The sequence below is a fragment of the Orbicella faveolata genome, unplaced genomic scaffold (assembly GCF_042242905.1).
Source record: "Orbicella faveolata isolate gen_17 unplaced genomic scaffold, um_ofav_v1 contig_46, whole genome shotgun sequence".
Lineage (NCBI taxonomy): Eukaryota > Metazoa > Cnidaria > Anthozoa > Scleractinia > Merulinidae > Orbicella > Orbicella faveolata.
This window is the reverse complement of record NW_028301576.1, coordinates 21,172,787-21,190,000: the sequence shown is the minus strand read 5'-3', so window position 1 is coordinate 21,190,000 and position 17,214 is coordinate 21,172,787. Positions and strand designations below refer to the sequence as shown.

General features: G+C 38.6%; 3 long non-coding RNA genes across 3 annotated transcripts in view; 1 reads left to right on the top strand and 2 right to left on the bottom strand.

The window, feature by feature from the left end:
* The window catches only part of LOC149098844 (uncharacterized), an 880-nt gene extending 133 nt beyond the window's left edge, over positions 1 to 747 (top strand). Inside the window, exon 2 of the long non-coding RNA XR_016203494.1 lies at positions 561 to 747. This is a non-coding gene — a long non-coding RNA (uncharacterized LOC149098844). The remainder of the gene's footprint in view (positions 1 to 560) is intronic.
* LOC149098842 (uncharacterized) overlaps positions 1 to 17,214 on the bottom strand; it is a 176,026-nt gene that overhangs the window by 152,199 nt on the left and 6,613 nt on the right. The gene's annotated exons all lie outside the window — the stretch shown is intronic.
* Positions 11,206 to 13,232, bottom strand: LOC149098843 (uncharacterized). The gene is made up of 2 exons (XR_016203506.1): positions 12,463 to 13,232; positions 11,206 to 12,103 (listed from the first exon to the last, which is right to left on the bottom strand). It is a non-coding gene; the product is annotated as an uncharacterized LOC149098843 (long non-coding RNA).

Genomic DNA, 17,214 nt, shown 5'->3' with positions numbered 1-17,214 from the left:
TCTAGGGATTATCGGGCCGAAATCGACAGCACGCGCGTGTTCTTATATGCCAGCAAAGATAAATTGTAGATGTCCAAAATGTTATACGTTTTGGCTTAATCGAGGAAATGAAATCATCATTAAAACAGAATTTTCAATAACGCATACGAGTGAGAAATTCTTGTCCTTTTATACAAAATAAACTAAGCTAGAAAAAATGTATCCAAAATTTTAGTGTTGTCAGATGCAGGGATAGCCAAAAATTCTGTTAATATATTCTTTGTAAATCTGAAATTTCTCCATTTTGGTATTTGTTTCAAATATTTCTTGTATCTATTTGTTACTGTGCTAAAAGATATCATGTCTGATTTTCACATTTAAATTATGAAAACTTACATATAATTGCTGACTTTCACAAGTTATTTACCCAAAAATATAAAAATATAATCCCTGGACAGGTTGACAAGGTAGCATTCACAATCCATCCACATGTCCCAAGGTTTTATTATATATTTATTTAAAGTATACAAAACAAATTCAGTCTTTAAAGTGAAATCCATCTTATTTTATTCACTCTTTAGGTACTCTCAACCTTGAATTTGCCTCTTAGCAGAATGCAGGACCTGAAACAAATCACAAGCACTTAGAAGATTATTACATTGCTTACAGATGTCAATATTTTTACAAATGTATTTTTCGTTTTAACATATGAATTTATTTTGAATGTAGTTACCACATTAGTCTCACTAAATAAGAGATTGCCCTCGAGTGGTCTGATAACTCTTATGTTTTGTATTTTTTATTACATATTCTTAACCAAACTGATATGTTTCCTGTTCACAACCAATTAATGTTTTGCATTAGTTTCACAATTAGTAATGTTCAACACTCGACACTACATTCTAAACTCTCGTACCTTTTCAGTCTTTGCGTTCATAAAAATTATTTTACAAAAAACATTACTTTCTGGTACATTCAAGCTTCACGGGGAGGTGAAAAGAATCATCATCTACTAGGAACAGCTGCGGTGTGTATAGTTTTTGAAAAATGCCAAAACAAAGAGTACAATGCCCCCTACAAACCTTAACTTACATGTTTGCATGGCCTTCAACCTCTGGTAAATGAGCACAAACAATCTCTCTACCCTTTGTGCCATTCCTTGGGATACTGATAGCATCCATTTACAGGGAATCACTGCACTACCCCTGGCCTGTCTGTTTCGCTGCCACTTCTGTGCTGTAGGAGGTTTTCAACAGGCTGCTGGCTGTCCAGCGATAAAACTGGGGTGCACATTCGGTGAATCCACCAAAACAGAGACCTCCCAAATTTGTTTAATTTCGTCCGCGTACTTAGCGACGTCTTATTTCCTCTCTTTTCCCTTTGTTTTTTCTCCAAAAATTCGGCAAAGTGCCTCGAGCAGTCGAGTATGCTCTTCCATGTACTTAAGAGAGAGAAATTGAAAACAACTGTCATAAAAATGAAGGAACGATGCATTACTCAAGCCTTATAACAACAGCGGTTCAGGTACACTTGTAACGCCTCAAATTCAAAGAGAGTTTACAAAATATCGAAGTTGTTTACAACCGTGTAATTTGGCATGATGAAACTTTAACAACACTAGAACCAGTAAAAAAATATACACAGCTCAATGAAAAATACGTGAATACTAGAAAATAACGCGTACACTTTACTAACCTTTGGCTTTGGCCACAAAATCGCGTCGACATCGTCGCTTGACACCACAAAAACTCAATGATTAGAAGACAGTCAACGTTCTCCCACTACCAAAATGGCGGCTTATTCTCCTTCTCAACGTTTGGTCGCAAAAAGTCCTGGATAATGCTGGCCAGACTCTATGCGAGACTGGAAACAACATATTTTCTTGGTCCGCACAAAAGGTCCGCCATTTTCCCTGCTAACAATGGCTTCATGACGTCATGACTGTCCTAATTTATCGGGATATTCCGGACTGTTTACATAAGGACTTTTCCTAATGCTCTAACTTCTAAAACTGCTCAAAATCATGAGATAAGTATATATTTTTCAACAAACTGAACTCGATCGTGGCCTTGTGTCACGCAACCTCCATAACCCTGAAATTCAAAATGCTCTGGTTTCCAAACAAAGCACACTAATTGTAAACAGATATAAATATACGGCCTCTTATGCCTGATGAGGATAAAAACACGTCACGTGAAGACGATCTATTGAATTAGAAGTCTTAGAAAAACACATACTTGTAAAATTCCCGAAATCCTGGTCGCGATAGTATCAAACGTCTATCAAACAGCTAACTTGTCAAAACGAAGTGCGAGCCTTGGCCTTGCTTGGTCATTAAGCTGAACTTCATAACTATAGCTTGGAATTTTGGCTTCTTAGAATACTCAAGTAGTCATTTCCGAGGAATTAAAGCCAAAATACGGCCAAGGAAGAATTACAAAATAAATTTGTTCAAATTTCCAGTGCTACACACTAGGTGTTTTACAGAGTGATGAAGCGTTGTAGGCTTGTGGGTCTGTTCAGGTGACAGCGCTTTCCTTAATAGTTGCTTCATGGTTAGATTTTAGTTTAAAACTTTAGACGAGTGGCGTTAATGGGTGATAAAATGTGATTTTACTATAACACCGAAATATCAATGCTTAACAAAGGAGGATATGTAGCGTACGCTGCACTGATCATAATTTTACTGAGAATTGCAAAGAAATGCAAGCCAAGTCGTGTTTTGATGATTGAGTGGTATATTCATAACATCGTAGTTAGCAACAAAATTTAGTCGAAAGTATGAAAAAAAGCAAGTTGTAAGCCATTATAATTATAAGATGGCTTTAATAAAAACATCGGTATTCACGCACGTCCGGCGCCAATTCTCTATCCACACCATCCCACCATCCATGCCATTCCTTATTTTTTGATCGGGATCATTTGCGGTCCAAAATGGGGATCATTTCCGGTCCGGATCATTTGCGGTCCAATTTGGGGATCATTTACGGACCCGTACAGCTCTGAACCCTATATGTAGAGATTTTTTTAAAACTTTGCCAAAAGTTGCCTCTCATCATACTTATCTAAACTTGATAGTATAACAGCCGTTTTTGAATTATGCGCCCCTATAGCTCTAATTACGTTATTTTTAACCAGGTTATACTGTTGCTATGGCAACCTATTTACGAAAATGATTACAACGTGTTAACAAATAATTGGGCGGTCGTGTGGTACCATGATTGTAGCATCAAGTAATAAAGAGTAGTTATAATGTCCCATCAAAATCTAAGTGCTGGAAACTGTTTTGAGCCACCTAAAACGGCGAGAAAAGGCGGGTGAAATTTGTCGTGTTGATCAATGTTCGTGAGCAAACCAGCGGTAATTGCCTACCTTTGCCGTTTTCACACTTTTTATCGTTGATCAATCCACACAAGGTTATCTCTATTTACTTTAAAATGGCAAAAAAAGTCACTGTAAGTAAATTCAAACGAGTGTTGTTTGTTTATTTGTTTGTAGCTCAGCGCTGTAATTGCGCGTAATCTTGTGTTTCTCAAGGCGTACAATTTTAAATTATAAAAACTAAGTCAATTTTAGTCGAGTTTACCACTTTGATCATTGGTTGGTTAAGAGGTGAACTAAATGCAAAAAATTTTAGTTTGTAAGATACGTATCTGTTCTTTCCTATATGCGTTTGCGATGTCTAGTATCTAAGTGACACGCTGCGAGGATTATTTAGGAATGGTGTGTAGACGGCACGTAAGCCGATTCAGAGACAGTGGCTAAAACGAAACCACTTAAGCTTGAGACAAAAAAAAAAAAAAAACAGCCAAAAAACAAACGTGCTTTTCGCCGGCTCAGGGTCGGTCCGTATAGTGAAAAGGTGTGATTTCGAGCTCGAAATTGCTAATCTCCGCCTGCTGCCTCGGGCAGCATTTTCAAGGCCTCGGTCACAGTTCTTCACTTAATGAACCAGCCCCAAGCCGGAAAATAACATATATATCACAAACATATAAAGCAAAGGCAAAATCGTTTTCTTACAACATGCCTGTGTATTATAGTACCCTACAGAGACAAAACTCAGCTTAAAATTGAACAGATTAGCTGGTTGGTTATTCTCATACCCATTGTCTAGTATTTCCTTTATAACGCACCTAACATTTGCTCCCGTTCAGTCGTTGATAACATGTTTCCCGTTACTATAGCTTTCTTGAGGTAAGTATCACTGCACGCGATTATTTTGATTTTGCTCAACCGATGTTTAATGATGAAACACCCAAGAAAGAATCTTTTCCGTACCATTTATTACCTAGACAAAGCTTATAAAAATATTTCAAATAACGCAAGCGTTATCTCTGTTCGTATAAGAGTTTACAATAATAACCTGGGGACAAATAAGCCTGTTTTTAAAGATCTTTAGCTTTTTACTCGAAGCTTTAAGTAACTTCTTTCAATGAGCGACCACACTGGATGCTTGTCCTGCCTACAGATAATGTGCACGCGCCAGCTTCTTTCCCAAGGGTTTTCAGGCTCACGAGTTATTTAGTGATAAATACAGGAAACAGGATACCTGGGGGTAAAAATAATGAGATATGGAACATTATGAACAGATATCCCGGGACATAGAGTATGAAAATTGTTGATTTTGATGATTAAATAAATAGGATACGGGATATAAATGCCCAAAATATAGGCGGGATATATAGGCACAAAATCTGTGCAAAACAAATCTGCCCCCCCCCCCCCAAGGGGACAGATTTGTTTTGCACAGATTTTGTACGTGCGCATAAATATCCCTTTGCTGCAAACGCAAGTCTGATTGGAGAATCAAGAACATCAGCGTTTTACGACGTTGTAGCACACGTCAAGCTTCGACCTAGTCATATTACACGTGGTGCACGGTATAAAAAGGTGCTTCCAGCAGGATATTTCATCACATTCTTTCATACTCTGCAGGTCGGACGTTTGCCTGCTAGGTAGCTCAAGCAAAACAAACACAAACAAGTCAAAGCCGTCAGCAGTAGGAACAACAATAACAACAAGCTAATACATCTCACAAATACTGTTCCCTAACCATTTCCCATAACTTTCCACAAAGTCGTCAGTTACTACTTTTTTCCTCTTTATACACCATCACACTTTATCTCTTTTCATGTTGCCAAAACTTTCGTTTAGTAGAGTCAGCGGGCTACAACATTAGACCACTAAGTTTTCGTTTTTCACGACATAACTTCTGAAAAATCGAGTTGTCGTCAAGGCTAGACGACTTGATCGACTCCTATTGGGTATATTGCACAATGTTCGTTATTTTAACTGAAGAAAGTTTAGTTCCTCACGCACTTTTACCTGGCATTTTCCATCGTCCAAGTATACCTTTTTTGTAAATAATTTTAATTTTTTTTTGTTGTGTCCCCAATTAGCTGTGAAAACTAAATACATTGACACATTAATAAAGCTTTTACTTCCTTACTTACCTACGCTTGATCGTTTTGATGTTCTATAGATCCTCTCTGCTGAGCTGTGCTAATTTGTCATGAATTTGAGCACAGACACATGAAAAGCTGGCCTGAATTTGTTGAATAGGTGTAAGACTTTGAGTGCGCTCTTTTTTTACAGAGTGTATTACCATGGTGTTGTTCTTTGTTGTTGCTTATTTATTTTGTCAATTTAAGGTGTTTTTTTTTCAAACTTAGGTATAACTCGATCACTTCAAAGTCTGGTCTCCCATTAATTGTTATTCTGTCCACAAAGTCTCTATTTGTCTTGAGTTCGTCTATATCCCAAGGGGATTTGAAAAAGCTCGAACGCAAGGAGATGGCCCTGCGAAAGACATGGTAATTTTTTTTGTGCACACTTCGCAGTCCCCTCGCGAGCAGATCGCAGTAAATGTACTAGTAGAAAAAAAAGAAACGTTTGTGGATGGACTAATATTGATTTAGTTTATACCTATAAGTATATCGATTTATATTTTAGATACTAATTGCTAAAATCCAATTACATCGTTCAACTTGTAATATAACTCCCCATTTTCGTAATCATATCGTAGCCAGCTGTAACATTGACAGTCTCAGTGCAACAAAGTGCAGGACCATAGCTTACGAATGTTTATGAGTATCTTTCATCGTCAGGCCCGATTCCTTTCGGGTTCTCGCTTACGAGAGCTTAAAAACAAATGTGAAATCTAAATTACAAGGCCTCTACGTGTCCGTGGCTGCCGTAGTTGGCCAGACTCGAACTGTGCCACGAGTCAAATCTTGTCACAGAAATTTGTTCTTTAAAAACGCACACCACTATACCACCGAGGAAAATGACCCAGTCTTTCCTATTATTTTGGATTTATTTCCTTGATTTATTAACGATGTGGTCGACTAAAATTACAATTACGTGAAGCTAAATTACTAACAGCAGGTAAGTGGTTCTACACGCGAGACGAGGAAAACAAACTAGCTATGTACACTAATGGAAAACAAACATAACTGAAACAGGCTGAAATTAAATGCTGATAAAATATACTTACTCTCCAACGTTTCCGGGTTGAATCCTATCTTATGTCTTGATAAGTTCTTTAACGATTTCTGATTCTTCGATCACGCGCGTTACGGATCTCATTCTATAGTGCTATTAACTGGTTCTTGTAACGAAACATATCCCACGTGATACTCTGTAAATCACGGAACGAAACTTGATGATAAATACTTAGCTGCGCCTATATCGCAGCGGATACATGGCTCTTCTAAATTGTAAAATCAATTTATAAAAAAAGGCGTCTGCTAGAATTCTTAGCTATGAAATGTACAAACTAAAGAAATGCAACTAAAATAAAGTGTTCATTCAACTTCTGTCAGCATCAGCTTCACTTGGTTTTACGGGAATCTGTTCAGCCTAGCGGGATTGGCTCCTCGTCGGAGACACCCGGTCTTCCTTCTGTGTTATTCGGGACTCTGAGGACAAGCTTGTTGATTTGGGTGCTCCAGGAAAGAGACTCGTTTTGTTCGTTTGCCACTGCTAGAGGGATGGCGATTTCCAACAGCGAGGTCCACCTTACGTATTAGCCCATCATCTCCCTTTGGAGCTTTTGTCACATGAGCTAGTTGCCACTGGTTACGGGGGGTATTATCGTCTCCAATTATAACGACATCTCCAATCTGTAAGTTTCGTCTTGGGCGCACCCATTTCTGCCGTTCTTGTAGAGCATGGAGAAATTCTTTCCTCCATTGAGTCCAGAACTCGTTCGTTATATGCTGAATGCGCCGCCATTGTTTCCTTGAGTACTGTTCAGCGTCTTGGAGGGCTCTAGGGGGGGTTGGAAGAACGACCTTAGCGTTCGCGGTAAGGAGATGATTTGGGATCAAGGCCTCTAGAGAAACAGGCGACGTGGTTTTGTCAGTAGTGAGTGGATGGCTGCTTGTCACTGCTTCAGCTTCACACATAAATGTTCTTAGTACTTTGTCGTTCAGCTGGCTCCCGTTCTTTTCCAAGAGGGCGAAGAGGACGCTTTTAATGGTCCTGATTTGTCTCTCCCACACGCCTCCCATGTGACTGGCTGTGGGAGCGTTAAAATTCAATTCTGTACAGTCACAGTTCATTTTCCGAGTAGGTCGGACTTGATCTTGTCTTGATCCATTTCACTGAGAGCTTCTCATGATTCTCGTTTTGCCCCGATGACGTTTGAACCTTGATCTGCTCGAAGTTGGCGTATGGGGCCACGCCTACAGAGGAACCGTCGCAGTGCGTTTAGTAATGAGTCGGTTTCCAATGTAAGACAGACTTCTGAATGAACGGCTTTGGAGGCCAGGCATTCGAAAACCACATCCCTTAACGTACCATTGGCCGAAGAGATCGACGCCGCAGTAACTAAATGAAGGGGATGGTTCTAGTCTTTCTCGGGAAGGTCAGCCATTTTTTGCTCCTGTATTTTCCCTTGCAGTCGTTGGCAGGTAACGAATTCTCTATAAAGGTTGAAACAGCACCGCTAAATCCAGTGATCCAATAGCCGGAGAGGCGAATTCCGTTGAGGGTAAAACCTCTCCCTTGGAGCTGAGTCTTCTCATGAAAATCCTTTACGACGAGCTCGTTGACGTGTCCTCTTCTTGGAAGAATGACTGGGTTCTTTATATCCTCAGGTAGGCTAGCTTGCTGACTTCTCCCACCCACTCTTAGAACCCTATGTCTATCTAGGAAAGAACGAAGGCGGCAGAGAGTGTTTGCTTGTTTCACGACTTGATTTCGCTTTCTTTCTTCATCTCTTTTCTGTATTTCTTCGTTCTACCTGAGGTTCTCAAGCGCCTTGATCTCATTGTCAAAGACCTTTACTTGTATTTGCTTTACTATTTCGCGCACAGCTTTCTTCAGTTCTTCTACGCAAACCGGCTGGTACTTCTGAGTTGCAAAGGTTTTCACATCTGTCAAGTGGATCCGTTTCCTTTATTTCATTCTCTCTCGGAGTACTTCCCGGTATCTGCGGCAGACAGCTACGGCTCTCTGTGCACGGAACCGATCTGAGAAATAATCAAATCGTTGTAGCAAGGATGCTGGGACTTCATTCGCTGCTGTCGTGAAAACAGAGATTTTCTTGACTTCTTTATCGTCAGGTCATAGCTCGAGAAGTTCATACCTCTCCAGCCTTCGCTGTTCTCCCACAAGAACGTGAAATTCTAGTTTTAGAAGGCTGTTGTATTGATCTTCCAGAAATTGTTCAAAAAGAAAAGCTGAATTCATTAATATCAGTAATATCGTTTTAGTGTATCTGTAGTCTCTTGTCATAACTGTTGTTAATTATTATTTGTAATACCGTTAGTTAATCAGTGGTCTCTAGTCATTGTTGTCAGTTTTAATTTCTTCAGTTCTGTTGTTGCCTTAAGGTGGCCGAACACAGTTTTCGCGCGCGCTTTTGCTGATGCAATTCAGCGCGCGCACAAGGATTGAAAAACAAACATGCCTTCAATAGAGCGATCATTTTATTTACTCAACACCCGCACTATATGCGCTATTTTTCTCCATTATTGAACGCAGTGTATTGATGCCTTTAGTCTTTTATTACAAAGCTATGTTAGAAAAGGTAACGACGCAAAGAACCCAGCAATTCTCAGCTTTTTCTTTGTTACCGAAAGAACCCAGTTAAATGCAGCGCATGCGTAGTTGCTCGAAAAATTGAGACCGATTGCTTTTGCAGAAACTTGCCGATTTCTAACGATGCCGATTTCAGAAACCACTTGAATGATCTATCGCAAAAAATCTGAATTTTGACATAGGGAATTTTTAATAATACAGAACATGCAGTGAAAACGACTTACGGCGAATTACGAAAATTCAGAAAGTGGGAGCCGATTTTTTCTTTTCTTTTCTTTTTTTTTTTTAGCAAGAACACAACCTGTCCCATTTCATATGAAAATCTTAATTAAAATGGGTGATGCTTAAGAATGTCTGAAATATTAACTACCCTGAAAATTGAAAAAGAAACAGATTAAAATGGAATGAAGTAAATGCTGTAGCTTGAAGTAGAAACAGCCCTATCCATTCAGAGCTTGCTTGGCAAGAGGAGAGGAGTGATACAGGAGTGAGCAAAATCGTTTACGTCATAATTTCTGGTTGTGACTCATGCAAGTCAAAACTTCACTGAAACAGAAATGCCAAAAATTAAACAGCTTACTAGTTAGGGGTTCAAGCAAAATTTCCAACTAATTTATTCTTAAAACACATGAAACAATATTTTTCAAAGAAATACTCAATTGAGGCTTATCAATAACTACATAGGTACCGTGCACTTCAATTGCACAATCTCATAGGCTTAGTGATTGGCCTTTTTGGGATTAAACATAATTGTACATTGTCCAAACACGAATAGTACAAAAAAGTCTAGAAAGTAAATTTAACAGAGCGTGCAATGATTTCAGACTGATTGAGGGTTTTTATTGTTTTATTCAATCAGCACATACTTACTATAGGCTTTTGCTAACAAAGATAGTACAAATCTGGAACGATATTCCCACAACTCCGGTTACCTTTGTGCTATCTAGTGAAACCACAACCTCCATGCCTCTTGTAAGATTTGTGTCAAATAAAAACAATAAATTGTAACTAGTTTAGCATTCTGCAAACAGTGTAGAATTATAAATAAATTAGTTATAATTATTCAAAACTATTATCAGTTAAGGATAGTACAAATTTAATCAGTCGAAGTTATCATAAGCGACCACCTTGCAAATTCGAAAAAGTGGTCGTAAGGTTCTAGAGCTGGTCGCTTACAGGAATGAGCTTTCCTAAGCAACCGAATGGTAAAACAATAGCGGGTGGTCGCTCAAGAGAACTTCAGAAATTCATCAATAATTCATGAAGAGAAACAAAAGAAATTAATGTTTAATGAGTGTCTTTATAATTATCTGATATAGACACGGTTAAACTTAACGTTCAATTTTAACACGAAAGTAAACCCGAATCTAAATACAAATACGATACTGCACTGTACAAGATCTTTATCACGAATCATTAGATTTGGTCGCTTAAAAGAGCATAAAAACAAAAGAAAAGTCATTTGGGTTATCCCAAAAGTGATCACAGTCGCTTACTGGAGTGATCACTTACGAGATCTTTTCATTATAAAGTTTAAAGGTCAAATGAACCAGAATTCAGACTACCTTTTTTTTTCATTCGAGTTCACTGTTCATTAAGTATGAAATAAACATATTCTGAAAGTTACCGTTTCTTATCCTTCATAATCGTAGATCGGTAGGGAAAATTGTCGGATAATTGTCGGTGAGCTCATGAAATGCGGGAAATTTGAAAGTGTTTTTAGTCTCAAGTTCACAGTGAACTTCAGAGAAAAACCACTCAAAATCAAAGATTGGCAAACTGCAATCGCATTTAATACAAATCTACTGAGATATTTACATATTTCTTCAAAATTCGGCTATTACTGCTAGCGTGGCCGAGTGGACTCGAACAAAGAAATAGATCAACTTGATAATGAAATTTCTGTGTGTGTCGTCTAGGCCTCCAGACTAGGTGAATTGTTAGATATCGGAAAGAGCCATGTTATCGAGGTAATGATTTGTCGTGACTGCCTTGCAAACTCCTTATGAAAGCTTCGTTTGAATCTCATCAGGCAAATTATACTTTAGAGGCTGAACACAAAAGTGCAACAGACAATATACTTAAACTAGCAAGCCAAGTTACCTGATGTGAGTTTTGAGGGTATTCCTAGTTTGCTTCACCTCGTTACTTATGTTCACACTTTTAATTGAAAATAAGTTTTCTTTTTTTTTGGAGCTGATGGACTCCTTGACTTTTGTCAAGTGTTCCTTTTTTTTTCAACAAAATTTAGTCAAATCATTAGGTCAGTCTTTTCTCCAGCATCATGTAGAACAATCAAAAGCCCACTCTCCCTCCGTCGCGCCTCCTTCCCAAAATAATAAGTTTCCAATAGAGGGCCGGAAGGTTGGAGGGTTGTTCAGCTGATAGAATATACCTTGGGTTTTTCTTCTAAAAAGACATGTTAAAACTAATTGCCATAGAGAAAATAACCCTCAACTTACCTCAAAGGACAAGACGGCTGGAACAGATTTGAATAATGGCGGAATGGATACAGTGGAAAATCTCGTAACGCGGAACCCTGGGCACGCGATAAAGGTGTCCGTAACTGAAGCTGGTCGCTTATGACAATGGTTGTCGTCAGCGGCCATTTGAGGTATCAGGGATAGATGGCGGCTTGGCCTACAGGAGCTTGCCCAGTTAGCAATAATAATAATAATAATAATAAAATTGGAATGCACATAAAGAGAAAAAAAAAAACATGTACCATTATATTGATAGCCCTATGCAATGCCGCCATAATGGCGATAATTTCTATACAGTAGTGTATACTAAAGTATCAGGACTGGCCCTCTGGGATTTAGTGGAACTAATCATAATTGCTCTCAGCATTAACATTAACATAGAGTTTTGATGGGATTAACTGACAACTGACAAATGGCCAAAAAAAAATTATATATAAATAACTAGCAACTTACAAATAGCTGAAAAGTCAACTGACAACCGACATTTGTAGTCAGATTTACTGAAAACTGAAAAAAAAAAAGGCTTTAGCCATTGTCAGTCTTTAAAATTCAGAAAAAATAACCTTTTTTGGCGAAAATACTATTACTTTAACCTATTACGAAAAATTGCCTAAGTCAATTTCTAGAACATTCTAGAACCGGAAGTCATTCAGCCGTGACCAATTTGTATAAGAACATTCCAGAACATTCTGATCATTATGTAATTTCTCAGATTAGACATTGTGTCAAAGTACTTAATTTAGTTCCAAATAGAAGTTTCTAGAACTTTAAGCCTCATGTATATTAGAGCGAGCTTTTCTTCTGTGAGAAAGATTGATTCAAATTTCAGGAAGCTTAGTGCTGTAAATTCGCGAAGTTACCTTGCGGAAATAAATTAGTTTGTTGCTGTTACCAGCGATCCTGAGTTCTGTCTGGAAACAACCCTGCTCTTCAACGATACTCGTAACATAACCTTTGTTGCTTGATGTTAAAGTTACGTTGTTTAGACTGCCTTTAGATGGAAAACATCAGTTTTCTTTTAAGACAGTTTTCTTGTAAGTCTGTTACTATTAATCATTTCCAGTTTCACCGTCATACTATCTGGTGCATGTTCCTCAATTCAAGGCCACGCCCTTCAGGAGTCAGGGAAAATCAAAAAATTCCTTCCGTTAGGAAATTATGAACTAAAGCTCCACAGCATGTCAAACGGAACTGGGGATAATAAGAAAACCCTTTCATCCTGGTGTTGCTGAAAATGTTGTTGGTTAGGTTTTGTGTTTTGGTTTGTCTATTCTTTATTAACTTTGGAATCTTTTGTTTCTTTTGTTTCAACTAATTGGTGATCACACCATCCACGACCATCCACAACCCCAATAAAGTAAATTTTCATAGTCTGTTTTTTCAGATCAACAAGGACCGAATCAAAACAGAGCTTATAGAGAAGTGTAACTCAGTTGTACTTCTCACAGGATGGTCGAGCACACGTGCGAAACAAAAAGCGCTGGATATTGAATTAGCGCAAATGTAACGGGGTAGGGGTGGGAAAAAGAGAAAATCATTTAGGATTTTGCATTTAATTATATGCATGGCATACAGCGAAACCTCCACTATCGGCCACCTCTCTACAACGGCCAGTTGGTTTGGTCCAGGCGGACAGGCCATACATTTCATTTTCAACCTTTCTACAACAGCCACCTCTCTACAACAGCAACTGCCGATGAAACGCGTCGACTTATCGTCCAAAATAACCTCTCTACAACTGTTAGTTAATTAAGACAATCAACGACTGGCAAAGAGTGTATACAAGGCCCATTTTTCTAATTGTAAATGTTCACAAATCTTGATCCGTACAACCCTTCTTTGGTCTCCATGTGTTTAAGTTTACTTTCTGTTTCATGGATATATATTAGAAAAATGTGTTACGTATTTATATTCTCTTTGTTGAAAAGAAATGTTGTATCCCGATGAAACGGGTGTCATATTACACCGCTACCTCCCCATAACGGCCACTTCTCTACACTTACCTTTTTCCTCTGTCCTCAAGATGGCCGTTTTAGAGGGTTTCGACTGTGTTGTTTATAAAGGGGACAAATAGTAGAGATTTACGCCATTTTAAGTTAATAATTAAGAGCCACTTACCTGACAAACAACTAATGGCCCAAAATTAAAATGACAACTGAAAAATAGATAGCATTTTAACTTACAACTTTCATTTACACCCCCCACCTCCCCCTTACGCCCTCCCCCTAATCCAGACTCTTTCAACAGTCTCAGTGCAACAAAATGCAGTGATGCAGTTTACAAATGGTTATGAGTATCTTTCATTGCCAGGCCCAATTCCTTTCGAGTGTCGGCTTACGCGAGCTTAAAAACAAAGGAAAATCTAAATAGTGGGGAATGAGTAAATGCAGAGCTAATATGGGAGTTCAAACGCGGGTTTTCTGAAGGCGGTCGCAAGTTGATTCGTCCGCTTACGAGAGTCTTCGTTAAGAGAGCTTACACTGTGTTTGGTTTAGACGCATGGTGCACGATCAATTTAACCTTATTATTATACTACAATGTGTATTCGTAGTCTCACAATTAATGCTAGACATGTTTTACTTGTTTCTTTTTCTATTGCAGATCCTTATCGGGAAATAATATTCAGAATTTGACAGAGAATATTTTCTCCGGTTTGGTGAACTTGGGATACCTGTAAGTATATCGATTGGCGTTTTAAATAGTAACCGCTTGATTCTAATTACATCGTTCAAGTTGTAATATAGTTCTGCATTTTCCGAATTTTCTTCTCGGGTGAAAGGTTGGACAATTGCTATGATAGGTAAACCCAAGGGTTTTATGATTATTTTATCTAGAACATTAAAGACTGTTTCGGTGTCCCTATCGGGTTGTAGCAACACGAGTGGAAGTGTACAAGAACGAGAAATTCTGTGGGAACAAGAGCCGACACGCATGCACGGAGCTTGAAAAGTTTGGGAAAGTTCTGACAGTGTGTTTGGTGGTGTTGTTTAATACGAGTTAATTCTACTCAGATTGGATTTATCTGTAAGGCCGACAAAATGCATCACTCAAAGTTTGACGTAGAATTCGATGAAAAAATCTCTCTTTTTCATCGTGTTCAGAGATATTTTCTGACGCAAGTGCACTGAATTTGGTAACAGAGAGGGTTTTCAAGACTTTCCAAATGGACAAAGGACGGTTTTGCATTTTCATTTTTCGCTACCGCGCGTGACATTTAGAGTTTTCGAAATCACTTTCACTAATGTCGAATACATTCTAAGTGAGTGGAGTCGTGTCTTTGTATAGTCGAGCCGTCTTCGCAGTAATCATGTCGTGAAAAACGTGAAGCCCACCTTACCTTTTTTTTTTCTTTTTCAAGGTTAGTCCGTGGCTCAGCCCATAGTCTGACCTCCCATTAATTATTAGTCTATCTACAAACCTTTTAGTTTGTTTTGAGTTCGTCTAGAGCCCAAGCAAAAGTATTAAACGCAGGGGATTTAAAAATGCTCGAACACTAGGGTCGGCCCTGAGAAAGACAAAATTGTATTGCGCCCTCTTCGCGGTTGCTATCGCGCGTTCCAAGAAAAATAGTTAGTAGCAAAAGATAAACGTCTTTGGACAGACTAATGAATTGTAAGACAGCTGCAGGCTATGTTAAGGCTTTGCATATCAAGATCATTTTTCCCAATGTTACTCTGATTCAAACAAAATGAACTAAAATCAGGATAAATAAGTAAAATCCCACTCCATCCCCCTCTGCTCCTCTTTTGTTGTTTCTTCTACGAGGACACGCCAAGATTATTTGTCATAACGAATATTGTATGTGGTTAATACCAAATAAGTTTCCTAGTAATCGCTCTGATGTAGCAGATGAGGGTTGAATTAGCAACACCTGTCGGCATGTGCTGTGTGTTGCGTACTGTGTAGTCAAGTGACTGGTAATCAGATTTCTTTAGAGCTGTCCAAGGCCGTCACCCGTTAGCCAGTTTTGGTCACTATTATTCCGCTTTGGTGGCATATCAGGTGAGTTTGGTCGACCCATGGTTCTTAGTCTCTCCAAAATACCCATGATGACCGAGGCCAAACAAGCCTGATGTTCTGCCGAAGCGTACCATAAAAGGTATGATTCGGTATTTACCGTACTCAAACTCGGCCAAGTGACTAAAATAACTTGCCATATCGTGTCAATGACTTGATATCACACGGTGTCAGGACAGTAGGCACGGCTTGTGATTGGCTGATTACTAATCTGGGTAAGGCAGAACATCAAATCGAAAACAGAGGAATAAAATGCGGCCTGAGTTTATTGAATATATAGAAGTACAGAGATTAATGCATGCTTTCCCACCAATAAGTGACAAAGATAAGGAGCGCATTTTGCGCAGTTTCGTCGTTTAAGGCTTTCCAATAACATTCGCGCAAACAGGAGACGGCAATTTGTAATGCAAACGACAGTATATTGCCTCTTAAACCGCGATATTCGTTTCACTTCACGCATGTCAAACATGTAGACTTTGCTAAACGGAGAAGAACGAACCACCGCTGCATACACCATTATCCTTAATAGCGCCATATTGCGTTCCTACTCGGCATTTCACTGAGCATAAAACTGTGGAGCTATTGGTAAAACATAATTACACATAATTTATGAATTAGATTGGATACATTTTCAGTAGGGCGTTTTATTAAAATAACTGTCAAACTGCAATCGCATTTAACACAAATCTGCAGAAATGCTTTCAACGTCACATTTTACTATTATTTTTTTCTAAACTCATACATACATACATACGTTTATTTGATAAGTAGGTTTAAAATAAGCAACTGTACAGCTGATGTGGACCTACTACTACTAAATCTAAATAAGAGAAACAGAAATTTACAATATAATTGTCATAAAGCTAAAATAATATATACAATGACGATAAAAAGAGTAATCAAATAATTTAAAAATACCTAAATTCAGGGTTCTTGTTATTGCTCTCAATTATTGCTCTCATTTTTTTTCCCAGCCAGTATCAGTGATTTTTTCTCTCTTTGTAACTTTTCTCATGTTCCAAATAAATAATTAAAAAAAAAAACTACGTTCAGAGTCACTATACCAGAAGGACAGCACCACGTCTCGTCCGCTCTACAAAGTTAAGCCCCGTTCGACGGGCTTCGTACCTGGATGGGTGACCAAATACGAATACCCCGTGTTGTAATATCTTCTTTTTTTTCCTGCCCTTTCGAAGGTGATATTAAAAACTGCAGAACTCCCAGCCTTGGGTGATGTCGTTTCTTCTATTTCTCAACTATTTGTTCCTCATTTCGCCATGTCCGCATTCACGTGTATTTATTTACAACCTGGTATAAATAAACAGCGGGACACGTCGTTCGAATTCTCCTCAACCCTCTTGACTTTTGATCGTCTAAAATAATGACTTCGATCTTATTGCTATCTAGCTCTGTTAAAACCTTGTTGTCGCCACCACAATCCACGCTATGACATTTCGCACTAAATTCCGCCAGTTTGTTTTGACCTGCGTCCCTCCAAATAATCCCATAAGCGCATGCGGCGCGACTTCGTTCCCAGCCTATCACTCTTTTCCAAAGTGCGCTATAAAACCGCGCATTATTGAACCAAAACAAAAGAAATGAAAAATAAAATGATGCAATGTATGTTTCGTTCTATGAACGATAGCAGTCTTAAGTATACTTTTAGGCCAGTGATACATTTTAAGCG